This window comes from Humulus lupulus, chromosome 5, assembly GCF_963169125.1.
Source record: "Humulus lupulus chromosome 5, drHumLupu1.1, whole genome shotgun sequence".
NCBI classification, from domain to species: Eukaryota; Viridiplantae; Streptophyta; class Magnoliopsida; order Rosales; family Cannabaceae; genus Humulus; species Humulus lupulus.
Window position 1 is genome coordinate 205,512,531 of NC_084797.1, and position 14,929 is coordinate 205,527,459.

The window sequence follows — 14,929 nt, forward strand, 5'->3', positions numbered from 1 at the left end:
ACCCGTAGTTCGAGAATTTTATGCTAATGCTTTTCACAATGACTATACATGGTAAGCCACTGTTAGGGGAAAAACTGTGAAATTTCACAGAAGTGATATCAACAAAATTTTCAAATTGCCTACCTGTTGACGCCGTTTTTCGTCAACAGATAAAAGAAGAGCACAAAAACAATGAATAACGATAGCCAAACAGATCAAACACACGGTTTTTTACGTGGTTCAGCAGTTAAATCTGCCTAGTCCACGAGTCTCTGTTATTAATCTTAAGATTATCTCTGAAAAATTCTTTAGCATGAATTCTCCAGAGTTTTCTCTCTAAGATCAGAATTTCGGTCCATTACAATGGTGCATGGCTTCTCTATTTATAGAGAAGGATGCAGAATACTATCCCACATATTTTGGGTAGTTACTCTTTTGTGAATAAAATAAATGGCTTTAAATGCCTTTAATCAGATAAAAAAGGAAACATCCCTGAAGACCAGGAAACGCATAACTGACTAAATAATATCCCACGATTCTTGGGGATTTACATCAATAAATGAGGATTACATCTCATGTTTACAATATTTGTAGACATTCAAGGTGGTCATAGCGTATCTCCAAGGCTTCAGCATCTCAGGTTTCACGTCATTGTGCGAGCCACTGACTTCTCCCGAGCTAACATTGCTTTCGAGATAGTACATCGAGCTCAAGATCCCTGCTCTGAAGTTGTTCCTGAAGATGAGGGGCTCTCAGAGCTACCTTTCGAGATCGAGATCATTTCGAGGTCACTACATTCGAGGTCATGTATCATACTTTGCAGGCTCGATTTACAATCGTAGAGCATACCCTAACCCTCACGAGACCATTTAATGCGAACTCAGCTTTCGAGGTCATATTTACTATGGCTCGAAATCTGGGTATAACATCTTGCCCCCTCAAAAGTATTTGTTCGAATCCTAAGAGAAGGAAACTTTTGAACTACTTTTTCTGGGAACCGTACCATCACACTCTTTAAAAATGGACACCCGTCAGCCGGGTATTGCTCACTTTAGGCACTTGAGTACCTTGGGAACGCGCCCACGATCGTCCATCTGACAACTTTTCGGTGCCTTCTTGTCATTGATCCCCATCCGTTCGATCTAGTGAGCATTTCACTCGACGCTCCTGATTAATTCCACTTTTCCACCTATATATACGAGACCCCCCCTCTTCATCTTCTTCTTCACGTTTGTTCATCGTAAGCAAGAAAAGAAAAACAACCAGAAAACCAGACTCTCCTAAGAAGCTTCTGTCCTGTGCATGTTTTCTCGACCCAAGAAACAAAGAAATCCTGGTCTGTTCGAGTCAGTGAGTTCTTTCTTGCAACCTCTTCTTCAGTCGACGATTTCTCTGCAATCACCATCACTGTGTAAGTATGCCATTTCTGTTGTTTTCAGTTTCTTTTATAATGTTTTTGATGTGTATGCTAGTTTACATTCTTAGCATAATAAGATAGGGGGTTTCATTTCGATAGGCTTTCAGGTTTCCTAGACTTTCCCTGCTGGATTTCACATCACTGGTTTATGTCCAGTTTTAACGTTTGAGCAAAGTTTCAATTTTCTGGGTTTTGAAAATTTTAGGCCATATTTCTTGTCCACTAAGTTTTCGGGTAAAAACCCTTGTCCTTGACAAATGCACGAAAACCGAGAATGCCCTCTTAATATCCTATGAGTGTGACCATAGGTTATTAAATTAAGAGAGATTGAAAAAATAAAAATAAATTACATGTGAAACAAAGTAGACCCTTTATTTGATGAAATTCAAAAATATACTAAATACAGATAGAAAATCATGGTTACAGGCGACACTTTTTACGCTATTGATAATATGGTCTAAGGTGTTCGCCATTCCATGCTCGAGGTATCAGGCTCCCATCTAATCTCGCAAGTTTGTATACGCCAGGTCGGATGACTGATTCTATCTGGTATGGTCCTTCCCAGTTCGGCCCGAGCACCCCAGCTGCTGGATCTCAGGTTGCCAAGAATACTCGTCTCAAAATCAGGTCTCCCACTCCGAACTTTCGATCTCGAACCCTCTTATTGAAATATCTCGTGGTTCATTGCTGGTAAGCAGCATTTCTCAGCTGAGCCTCTTCTCTTTTTTCTTCGATCAAGTCTAGGGTTTCTTCGAGTTGAGTATGATTGGAACTTTGATCGTAAATCTGAGTTCGGATCGTCGGAATTTTGACCTCGATGGGCAACATCGCCTCGCAGCCGTACACTAGAGAGAACGGAGTATGTCCTGTTGATGTCCGAGCTGTAGTCCTATATCCCCAAAGGACTTGAGGCAATTCCTCGGGCCATCGTCCCTTTGCCTCTTCTAACTTTTTCTTTAGAGAGCCCTTGAGAGTTTTGTTAACGGCTTCGACCTGACCATTCGCTTGAGGGTGAGCCACTGATGAAAAACTCTTTATTATACCGTTCTTGTTACAAAAGTTGGTGAATAAGTCGCAATCGAACTGGGTTTCGTTATCAGATACAATCTTTCTTGGTACTCCATATCGGCATACGATGTTCTTTACCACAAAATCAAGGATCTTTTTCGAAGTTATGGTCGCCAATGGTTCAGCCTCCGTCCATTTCGTGAAGTAATCAACGGCGACCACAGCATATTTAACTCCGCCTTTTCCAGTTGGGAGTGAGCCTATGAGGTCGATGCCCCACACCGCGAAAGGCCATGGGGATGTCAACATGGTCAGTTCGGAAGGTGGAGCTCGGGGTATCGTGGCGAATCTCTGGCATTTGTCACACTTTTTTACGTACTCGAAAGAGTCTGTTTTAATGGTTGGCCAGAAATATCCTTGGCGTATAATCTTCTTGGAAAGGCTATGCCCCCCGGTATGGTCTCCGCAGAACCCTTCATGAATTTCTTCAATGATCTTCTTAGCCTCGGGAGGGGTTACACATCTAAGCAGCGGCATGGAATACCCTCTTCTGTATAACCTTCCATCCAGAATGGTGTAACGAGGAAGTTGATACATCAATCTTCGAGCTTGATTTCGATCTCTTGGAAGAGTTCCATTTTCGAGATAATCAACTATTGGACTCATCCAGGTCGGTTCTGTTTCAATCATACACACATCTTCCTCGCCTGGCTCAGTAATGCTAGGTGCGGATAGGTGCTCTACGGGTATAACATTTAGCTCTTCATTTTCGACGGAAGTGGCGAGCCGAGCTAAGGTATCTGCATTTGAGTTTTGTTCTCGGGGAACCTGTTCGATTGCATAAAACTCGAAATACTCTAATGCGGATTTTGCCTTCGCCAGATAAGCTGTCATTCTTGTGCCACGAGCCTGGTATTCCCCCAAGATTTGATTAACCACGAGCTGGGAGTCGCTGTAGCAATGTATAGCTTTGGTCTTGAGCTCTTTTGCTATTCGCAGTCCCGCAAGTAGAGCCTCGTACTCAGCTTCATTATTAGATGCTTTAAAGCCAAATCTTAAAGCAGAGTGAAATTTGCTCCCTGCAGGAGTGATCAGAATAACTCCTGCCCCCGCTCCATTTTCATTTGACGAGCCGTCGACGTAAAGTTTCCACAGCTCGTGGGCCGTGGTTATTACCTCGTCGTCGGCTATACCAGTGCACTCCACTATAAAGTCTGCCAAGGCTTGTGCCTTAATGGTCGTTCTCGGATGGTAGGTGATCTCGAACTGTCCGAGCTCAACAGCCCATTTAAGGAGTCGACCTGACGCCTCTGGTTTAGATAGGACTTGCCTTAGTGGTTGATCTGTCAGTACATGGATGGGATGTGCCTGAAAGTAGGGGCGGAGCTTGCGAGATGAGTGGATTAGGCTGAGGTCGAGCTTCTCCATCAATGGATATCTTGACTCTGCCCCCAGTAATCTTTTACTGATGTAATAGACGGGTTTCTGCACCCTCTCTTCCTCCCGAACGAGCACCGCGCTTATCGCGTGTTCGGTGGTTGAGAGGTAGAGGAACAATACTTCTCCCGTCTCAGGCTTCGAGAGGATGGGCGGTTCGGCTAAGTGCTTTTTGAGCTCCTGAAAGGCCAGCTCGCACTCCTCCGTCCATTCAAACTTCTTACTTCCTTTCAATAAGTTGAAGAATGGAAGGCCATGATCCGTTGACTTCGAGATGAATCTGCTCAGGTCGGCCATCCTCCCAGTCAAGCTTTGGACATCTTTATGCTTCCGAGGTGAAGGCATGTCAATCAGGGCCTTTATTTTGTCGGGATTAGCCTCGATCCCTCGAGAGTTGACAATAAAGCCTAGAAATTTTCCCGAAGACACTCCAAAAGTGCACTTCATAGGATTTAGCTTCATGTTGTATTTCCTGAGTATGCCAAAGCACTCTCCGAGATCGTCAACGTGGTTCTTGTTAAGTTGAGACTTTACAAGCATGTCATCAACGTAAACTTCCATGTTGTTCCCTATTTGCTCTGAAAACATCATGTTTACAAGCCGCTGGTACGTGGCTCCAGCATTCTTGAGTCCGAATGGCATGACATTGTAGCAGTAGAGCCCTTTATCTGTGATGAAACTCGTATGCTCTTGGTCGGGGGCATGCATGGGAATCTGGTTATATCCAGAATAGGCATCCATGAACGACATCAGGCCATGCCCCGCCGTGGCATCCACGAGCTGGTCAATTCTTGGCAGCGGAAAACAGTCTTTCGGGCAGGCCTTGTTGAGGTCCGAGTAGTCAATGCAGGTTCTCCACGTCCCATTGGGCTTCGGGACCAACACTGGATTGGCTACCCAGTCAGGGTAAAAAGCGTCCCTAATGAAATTGTTTGCTTTCAACCTGTCAACTTCCTCCTTTAGTGCTTTCTTTCTATCCTCGTCCAGCTGTCTTCGCTTTTGTTGCTTCGGGGGAAAGCTTTTGTCTATATTCAATGCGTGGCTCGCAACATTTGGGCTTATCCCCACCATGTCTGAGTGTGACCATGCGAAGACATCCTGGTTTTTCTTCAGAAAGCAAATTAATTGCTATTTGGCTTCGTCTATGAGGTGTTTTCCGACCTTTACCTTCTTCGAGGGTTCAGCTTCGTCGAGCTGAACTTCTTCGAGCTCTTCCAATGGTTCGAGGTCAACTTTCTCCTCAATCCTTGGATCGATTTCCTCGTCGATTTCTAAAACCGTCCCATCTTTATTTTGTATGATAACAAGTGCTTGAGTGCTCGTTTGTTTCTTTCCCCTTAAAGAGATGTTGTAGCACTCTCTCCCTGCCAATTGATCTCCCCTTAATGTTCCGACCCCGCTTGGAGTAGGGAACTTGAGGGTTAGATGCCTTACAGATGAAACTGCCCCCAACCCGACCAGGGCGGGTCTCCCGAGCAATACATTGTAGGCAGATGGTAACTCTACTACCACGAACTCCATCATCTTGGTTACCGAGACTGGATAGTCTCCCAAGGTCACAGGGAGTTCGATGTACCCCATACAGGCGGTTCCTTCTCCAGAAAAGCCGTACAAAGTGGTTGCACAAGCCTTCAGGTCGCGAAGGGAGAGTCCCATTTTCTCTAGTGTTGCTTTATAGAGAATGTTAACTGAGCTCCCATTGTCTATGAGAACTCGGCGCACTCTTTTGTTGGCAAGCTGCAGGGTGATGACTAGTGGATCATGATAAGGGAACTGGACATGGGAGGCATCTTCCTCGGTGAAGGTTATAGGTTGAGTTTCAACCCTTTGGCTTTTTGGTGCCCTTGGTTCGGGTTCATAAGGAGACCCGTCCCCCGTCTTCAACTCATTCACGTATCACTTTTGAGCATTTCTACCCCCTCCTGCGAGATGAGGCCCTCCCGAGATGGTTATTACATCCTCTCCATCAATCGGTGGGGGCCTGTCTTCTTCCCGAGATCGGGAGTTATTATTCTGTGCTGCCGAAGGCGCGGCTATTCTCTGGCTTGCAGTGGTCTGTCCAGTACTCTGGTTTTTGACATACTGCCTGAAATAACCTCTCGAGATCAACCCTTCGATCTCGTCCTTCAGCTGTCGGCACTCATCAGTTGTGTGTCCGGTATCTCTATGGAACCGGCAATATTTGCTGGAATCCCTTTTGGACTTTTGATTCCTCATTGGGTCCGGACGCCTGAAGGGGACCTGGTTTTCATTAGCCAGGTATATGTTTTCCCGAGACTCGTTGAGCTCGGTGTGCACTTTATATACGGAGAAATACCTTTGTCCTTTCTTCTTCTTTCCTCCTTCAGCCTCGGGGTTATTTCCCTCGCTCTTTTTCCTCTTGGAGGGATTCTCCGAGGTAGGCTGTGGAGCTGCTGGGTCAGCCGAGGTTGAGGCGGAGTTAATGTTTATCGTTGTAGTTTCGGTCTGCGAGGTCGCCTTGAGCGTTGACCTCGCCTCCTCTACATTGACAAATCTCAGCGCCCGTCTGTTAAACTCGGTTATCGACCTCACCGGTTTCCCTTGCATGTCATCCCAAAGGGCACTCCCGGGTAAAACACCAGCTCGGATAGCCATTAGGTGCCCACTGTCATCCACATCTCGAGCTCGGGCGACCTCAAGATTAAATCTTGTCAGATAGCTTTTCAGTGTTTCGCCCGGCTGTTGTCGGACGTTGGTCAAAGTGGATGCCTCTGGTCTGACTCCCATCATAGCCCGGAACTGCTTCTTGAAGTCCCTAGACAACTGATCCCATGAAGTTATCGAGTGTCTCTTGTACTTCTCGAACCAACTCTTGGCAGGTTCGGCCAATGATGTTGGAAACAACATGCACCTGAGCTCGTAACCCACGTTACTAGCTCTCATAATAGTGTTGAATGTACTCAGGTGGCTACATGGGTCGATTTTTCCCTCAAACGCTGGGACGTGAGGAATCCGGAACCCTTGGGGAAACTGAGTGTTAGAAATATTGGGAGCAAACGGCTCGAGCTCCTCGTCAGAGTCCTCATATCGACCGTTCCCTCGTTCATTCTTTAAAAGCCTAAAGGCTTTTTCGAGCTGATCAATCCTTTCTTGGACTGGGTCCTTAGGCGGTGTCTGGAATTGCCAGTCATTGATTATGATCCCAGGCTCGCGTCTCCGTGAGGGATCTCTACGCCCATTTAGGTGATTCCTTAGGTCCGGATTCGTCTGATCTCCCTTCCCCCTGCTCTGATTCAGATGATTCTGCAGGTCAGGACGGGTCTTGCGGCTTCCAGTATTTTTACGACCTCGGTCGCATTTACTGACGAACCTAGTTTCTCCGGACTCGTCACTGGTGAAACTTATTGATCGGTCATTTCGAGATGGGTTCTTCCCATGTCGCCTTGTCTCCGCAGTGCGAGACCGGGACGTCTGACTTCTCTCAAATTGTGCGCCTCTCCGCTCCTGGAAAGTCTCCCTGTGTCCTTGCCTATCCCCCGTACGCCCTTGATCCTGATTCTGAACAGGTTGAGCGTTTCTGCGGGGAGGTGAAGGATATCTTACGGGAGATGGAGGGAACCGTATAGGTGACGGTGGCTGCCTCCCTTGCTTCGGCCTAGAGGGTCCAGAATTTGCCCGAGATGGGCCAGTCGCGTTCGGTGCGCTACCAGGAACCTGAGTCCGAGCCTCGGTAGGAGCTCGGTTATTCTCAGTTCCTGCAGGTGCTTCCGCAGGTGGATTAGGCGGGACCCGAGCTCGGGTACTCCTCTGGGGCCTAGGAGGAGCGGATGGCTCTGCTGGTGCCGGAGGTTGAGTCGGCCTCCTCGTGGCAGCATCTTTTCGTGGTCGTCCACGGGGCCTCCGGGGAGGAACATGCACGTCCCTTGGAGGAGGGACTTGGTTTTCGCGCGAAGGCGGGGGCTGAGCCACCTGCGCCTCCGCGGCTATCCTAGTCAACTCCTCATTCCGTTTGTTGGCTTCTGCCAACAGTTGTTTCAACTGCCTGTTTTCCAGTTCTACAATAGGAACGTAACGTTCAGGATTGTAGTACATATCCTCATCCCTCGGTTGAGGTGGTGGTCCCCGGGAATCGGAGGATCCACTTCTCTCCTCAGACTCTGGGTTCTCCATTGGTTGTTTTCCAGGACGCCTTGGGTAATTTTCTTCAGGAGTGTTCTGATTGTTTGCGGCCATAAATCTCTCAGGGATGAATGCTTAAGGCTCTCAATGAAAGCACCAAACTGTTGACGCCGTTTTTTGTCAACAGATAAAAGAAGAGCCCAAAAACAATGAATAACGATAGCCAAACGGAACAAACAGATCAAACACACGGTTTTTTACGTGGTTCAGCAGTTAAATCTGCCTAGTCCACGAGTCTCTGTTATTAATCTTAAGATTATCTCTGAAAAATTCTTTAGCATGAATTCTCCAGAGTTTTCTCTCAAAGATCAGAATTTCGGTCCATTACAATGGTGCATGGCTTCTCTATTTATAGAGAAGGATGCAGAATACTATCCCACATATTTTGGGTAGTTACTCTTTTGTGAATAAAATAAATGGCTTTAAATGCCTTTAATCAGATAAAAAAGGAAACGTCCCTGAAGACCAGGAAACGCATAACTGACTAAATAATATCCCACGATTCTTGGGGATTTACATCAATAAATGAGGATTACATCTCATGTTTACAATATTTGTAGACATTCAAGGTGGTCATAGCGTATCTCCAAGGCTTCAGCATCTCAGGTTTCACGTCATTGTGCGAGCCACTGACTTCCCCCGAGCTAACATTGCTTTTGAGATAGTACATCGAGCTCAAGATCCCTGCTCCGAAGTTGTTCCTGAAGATGAGGGGCTCTCAGAGCTACCTTTCGAGATCGAGATCATTTCGAGGTCACTACATTCGAGGTCATGTATCATACTTTGCAGGCTCAATTTACAATCGTAGAGCATACCCTAACTCTCACGAGACCATTTAATGCGAACTCAGCTTTCGAGGTCATATTTACTATGGCTCGAAATCTGGGTATAACACTACCCTAGAAACTGATGAGTATAGGGAATTACAGGACCAACTATGTGAGGAGTGCACTTGGGACACTATCCTGCAAGATTTAACCCCGCTTGGAACTGAATGGACCTTTAATGGCACTCACAGAGTTGGGTTTCCCTTCAATTTGTTGACGAGGGAGAAAAGAGTGTGGCTGTATTTTATCTATTCAAATTTGACACCCACCGAAGCGTTTACCATTGTCACTCCTAGTAAGGCGGTCTTGCTCTATGCTGTCCTACACGGGAAATCCATAGATGTCGCTAATATTATTGCTGCCAATTTGAATGAGTGTTGTGTCACTGGTTATGTCGGGTTGTATTTTCCTAGCCTTATCACCAGTTTATGTCTGAAAGCAAGGGTCCCCATTAATGAATTAGAGGAGAAATTGCCTCCTCTAGTTTATGATTTGGTCAAGATTAACAATGTGAAAACTTTTTCAGCTGCTCCTAGTGCAGGTACCTCCAGACAGTCTGCTCATCCACCGCAAAGAACTCAGAAAGTTAACCAAAGGATGGATACTTTGGTGTCTCAGTTCCAGCAGCACCACTTATGGAGTGTCAATGTGGCGCAGAATCAATATGCCTACAACCAAGCCTTCGCTACTCATTTTGGCATTGACACTAGTGGATTCCCACCATATCCACAACCATCCAACTTTGGGTATCCTCCACCTGAGGGGGATGACGAGGTCGATCCTTCATTGTGAGTTGAGTCAGGTAAGTTTCATTTCCTTAGCTTTTATTTAAACATTGAGGACAATGTTTTTGGTAAGTTTGGGGAAGGAGGATTTATTTTAGTTATTTGTGTTAAGTCAGTTGAGTCAAGTTGCTGTTTAGTTTGGTATTTTGTTAAATTGTGTTTGGTTTTGTGCGTTAATTGTGTTGCGTGTTAGGGTAACTGTAGAGTCTATCGAATCAAGATAACAATGATTAGCCGATAAGAATACTTGAATGACTTGTAATATAATTTGAGAAAAATATATTTGACTGTAAACAAATCTGTGTGCTTGGTTTGACCACTTCTTTGGATTACTTTGATTCATTGTAAAACTAAATATTTGATCATGATTGGTAAATTCTTGCATTTAAATGTATATACACTTGCTGAATTTTGAATGTGGAAAGAATGTATGAAAAATTCTAGAAGTTGCTTGTTTGCTATTTGAGGCAAAATCAAAGACAATGCTTGTTTAGGAAAATGATTTAGGAGATTTTTTTTGGAACGTTTGAATCTTTCAAGCCGACCTTGATTAATTTATCCCTAGTTACCCTTTTTGAGCCTAAAAGAATAACTTTTTATTGTTAAGCACTTATTTTGAGCCTAATTGAACACGTTATTATTTTTCATTCCCTTGATTTAGACCATAAGCATATAAATATATAAATGGGGATTGATTTGTAGTGGGTGTTATATTGTGATTTGGTTGTGACAATAGAAAATAAAAGGAAAAGATTGAGATAAAAATTCGAAAAAAAAATATTTGAGATTGAAAATAAACTACACTTCTTATGTTGCTCACATTTAAAAACATAAGTTTGGGGAAAATATCTAGTGTTAATTTTTCTCAATCTTGGAAAATAAAGGGAAATTTGGAGTTGTGTTGGACTATGATGTGAATATCATGTGTGGTTTGTTTGGATTATATGCTTATGGTATATATGAGGCTAAATGACTATCTTATCCACCATTACCTAAGCCTCTCAATACAAGCTTTAAAAGACCTTTTGATTCTTGAACATGCATTGATTTATAATAGTGGAGAATAATAAGTTAGCAAGCATATGGAAATATGAGATTTGATGGATTGATGGTGAGAATTCAACATGTGTGAATTATTTTAAATGTGTGTTATTTATTGTTCATGATTAGACAAAATTGATCAATGGGTTAGGGTAAATTGAAGAAGTGGTTGGATTGAAAATCTGGATTACTTGTCAGTTATTTTATTTAAAAATTATATAAGCTTGTCTTTCATTAATTTTGAGGCTTAGAAAATTGTGGTTATCTTGATTCATTTGTTTAGTGTATGTATTTATTTGTTTAGTTTATCTTGAGTCTTGTTTTCTTTGCTCGAGGACGAGCAAATGTTAATTTTGGGGAAGTTTGATAAACGAGTTTAAACTCATTTATCTATGTCTTTTTAGGTAGAGTATTAGGTGTTTAGTTTTGTTTTGTTCTATTTTACGCTTGTGTTTTGTGTGTTTTCAGGTGTCGAAGGGCTTAGGTGACTTGGGTGTGGAAACATGGTGAAAAAACCGACAAAATGACAAAAATTGGTGGAAAATGGTGTTTCGGAGCACTTTCTACGACCACAGGAAAGGTGTCTTGCGGCCGCAATCTCAGAAGAGTTTTGGCATTTCTAGGGCATTCCTGCGACCACAGGAATGACATCCTGCAACCGCATGATATGTCTAGAAATGTGAAAACACATATTTTTAATGAAGGGTGTTTTGGTCATTTCATGTTTTAAAAAACGCTAATTAGGATTAAATTACGATTTAGGAGAGAAAATGAGACACTTTTTGCAGACCTAGACTGGAGAAGAGGCTTGGGAGTGCTTTGGATGAAGATTAGATTTATCAATTAGAGTTTTCTTTCTTCTCTTTTTACTTTTAGTTTATGTTAATTTCATGTTTATGGATTTCTTAGTAATGAGCATGAACTAAATTCTATTTAGGGTTTTTAATGGAATTTCTTGAAGCTTTATTATGAATTAATGCAAGTTTTCTATTTCTTCTTCATCTAAGATCTATTCAATTTGTGTTTATTGTGTATGTGATTGATTGCGCACCTTTTACATGCTATTTATGAATTCGAATGAAAAATCTAAGAAGTGAGATTTTGATATGCTAAAATTGAATAAAGATAGATTTCAATTTAGAACGAGAGTATCAAATTGGTCTATGTGATTTAGGGCTGAGTTCATTGCTTCTTATTGTTTAAATTTCTCATAGAAATATAGAGAATTTGCATGAGGTCGAGTTTTATATTTCTTAACCCGAATATTTAACACTTTTGCATGTCTTTCATCTTAGTGAGAAGAATTATCTTTGTGGTTGCATTAATGAATAATAAAGTGGATAGTAGAGGAGATTAGAATCCCTTAATTCTCATATATATTTTAATCAAGTTTACTGCAAGATTATTTTTCTTTGTTGTTCTCCATTTAATTTGTTATTTATTATTTTTAGTTTTAAAAATTCCAATTTGGATTACCAAATAGAAAATAAAATAGGCTATTGGTACTTGATAATCAGTCTCCATGGGAACGATATCGGTCTTACTGAAATAAACAACAAAAGCGATTACGTATACTTGCGTAGCTTTAAATTTTCGCAACAAGTTCCCAAGATGTAAGTATGGGCTAGTCCGTAGGGTAAGCTGGTAATGAACAAGTCAAAGAACTCAAATAATACAATCAGTTATAATACTAACCACTCAGAATTGAGATTGAATTGACCTATGGTCAACTATATGATATGACTATAATAGATAATAACAGTATGTTTACTTATCCTATCTACTGTCAATATCGGTTCAGTCCGATGTAATAAATACATCCGATCTTATCTATTTTGCTAATGTTTTGGAAAGAACATAACAATACAACGTGTAAGTAAATCATATCGTAGATTGACAAATCAGTGTAAATCCTGTGCACTAACTAATCTTAGGACTAACTTATTTTTGAACATATAATTATATTTATATTCCATTGTGATTACGTCACTATAAATACGAATAGTTATATGCCTGAGATTCAATAGAAGTTTATATTAAACAAATAATCATGAAAATAAAACATGTGAGCAAAGTGATTGATCAAGTCAAAAAATGATTTCTATTATTTTATAGATAATAAATGAGATTACAAAGAAATTAAGTTTTAATTAGGGCATAAAACCCCAACATAATCATGTCAAGAAATCCAATTCATCAAATCTAAATGAAGTAAACGGTCCCTATGCATAAATGAACTTAATAATAGGAAGCAAAAAAACCTTTAAAACTTGGCTTTATAGAATTAAGTTACTCAAGTTTTATTTGTTCATAAGCTCAAATAATCAACAATTATGTGATAAGCCAATTGAAGCAATTTTATTTGGCAAAAACATAAATAATACCTATAAAGTTCGTCGTCAGATAAGTCAAAATCTCTAATCTATTTCTAATTTTTCTACATTTTTTATTCTATTTTCTTTAATTTATGATTATTAAATTATTAAAAAAAAATCTAAAATCATCAACAACGGCAATACCTCGTCCGCAACTCTTTTTTTTAATATTTATTAATAACTAATTTTCTAATAATTATTATAATAAATCAACCATATATAAATTCACATTTATCTTGAAGATTTTTCAATTCATGATAATCGTTTTATTGTTTCATATTTCAAATTCAAAATTTAAAATATCTTAATTTATTTATAAATAACTAATGTTTTAATAATCATAATCATATATAATTGACATTTATTTCAAAATTTTCCATCTGTATTTATCTTTTTATTGTTTTGATATTTCAAATTTCAAATTTCAAATGAAAATATTTTTATTTATATTTAAATAAAATATTTAGGAATAACTAATTTTTTAATAATTATAATAATAATAAATGAATCATATATAAATTGATATTTATGTTCAAGATTTTTTGTTTTGATATTTCAAATTCAAAACCAAAATATGTTAACAATTAAAAATATCAACATTGTTGACCTGTGAAATTGGCCAACGGTCGTATGTACAGTATACGATACATTTTCAACGAAATAAATAGAATAAACGACAGAGTACGATTATCTTAAATAAACACACAGGAATTTTATAGTGGTTCAGCCCTGCTCTAATGAATAGTAATAACCTAATCCACTTAGTTTTTAGTATTAAATCACTCGAAAATTACACTGTTGAACCAAAGTATTCACTCGTTCTCACTTGTCCAGAATCTTTCCCCAAATGTTCTTTAGATCTCCAAAATTCCAGAAAAAACGATCCAGAAAAAAGAGTAAAAAAAATTCCTCTTTATGAAGCACTGGGTCCTTTATTTATAGTACCCAAGGGTTGTTACATGATCAATAGTACTGGAGATCATGGTTTGGTACACGATTATCAGGTAGTGGAGATACGTGTCCACCTCCCCATGATTATGAGATCGTGGGTCTTCTCATTGTTTATCTAGATCATGGTGGATAATACACGATAGAAACCTCTGGGAAGATGTTAAGTCTTTGTTGGTATATGAGACTTAGGTGCTAGGTCCAACGACCCGAGCTTGGGTGCTAGGCCTGTGACCTTTTGGGTGCTGGACCTGTTGATCTCAGTTTGAACGAGAGTGAGTATTTCTCAATGAATTGTACTTGGGGGTTTGAGCCGACCACCCTATGAAGAATAGGGTGGGTCGATCATCCAGGTGGTTCTTGAGCATGTCAGGGCGACCAAACTAGGGGTTGGGGTCAGACCGACCACCCCTAGGGATCCTTGGGCATGCTGGGGTCAACCACCCCTGGGTAGGGGTCAGGCCGACCACCGCTAGGGGTAGGGGTCAGGCCAACTACCCCTAGGGGGTTTAGGCTTGGTCGACTTCCCCATAGGTCTTGGACCTATCTTTTTTGCCCGTCGATCTTTTCTCAATACTTTGTCGTTTTTTCCTTGATTTGTGATGTCACATTCTCATTCGTCGCGTCATCCTCATATTTTTTAGGGATAACAAGCATGTATACAAGTGATATTAATTTGATTAAGAACATTATTAATTAAATTAATAAAAAATTATTTTGAAAAAATGAATGATTGTTCAAAAGGTCATGATTTATAAGTTTTCTACCTTAAAAATATGAAAATCTTAAAAAATTTATATAATAAACAAAAAAACAACTCAAAGGGTATAAAATAATAATAATATTAAATAAAAACACACGTACAACAAGTAATTTGAATTTTATTTTCGGTACTTTAATTATTTAGAATTTCTCGAAAATATGCAGGATGCTCACTATATAATAAACATTATCATGAAAAATATTACAGTC